Source organism: Penaeus monodon, chromosome 20 (assembly GCF_015228065.2).
Source record: "Penaeus monodon isolate SGIC_2016 chromosome 20, NSTDA_Pmon_1, whole genome shotgun sequence".
Lineage (NCBI taxonomy): Eukaryota > Metazoa > Arthropoda > Malacostraca > Decapoda > Penaeidae > Penaeus > Penaeus monodon.
Genome location: NC_051405.1, coordinates 29,014,246 through 29,014,584, shown reverse-complemented (window position 1 = coordinate 29,014,584; position 339 = coordinate 29,014,246). Strand labels below are relative to the sequence as shown.

At 33.0% G+C, this 339-nt stretch overlaps 1 protein-coding gene across 1 annotated transcript in view; it reads right to left on the bottom strand.

Annotated features, from left to right (window-relative positions):
- Positions 1 to 339, bottom strand: part of LOC119585744 — a gene marked incomplete at its 5' end in the record, with an annotated part of 12,123 nt that overhangs the window by 7,868 nt on the left and 3,916 nt on the right.

Genomic DNA, 339 nt, shown 5'->3' with positions numbered 1-339 from the left:
CGCTACACTACAAGATAATGTGTATATTTTTTCATTCCGAAAACAAACAGCAAAATAAAAATCAAGCCAGACAATACTGAAGGACAACAATAGTTTTCTCTTTAGTAAGCAAAATTACAAGCCATATCTAAACATTTAGAGAGGAGTGCGTCATTTTCTTGCAATATTTCTATCCTTCCGAGAGATATTACAGGAAAAAGTTATAATTTAAGACTTAATGTATTACTGATTACCATAAGATACATCTCGCGATGAAAGATGGACCCATGGTTTTCCGCCCATTCATGCTAAATACATCATATCAAGATTTGCATGAATGTTGGATGAATTAGCATACAG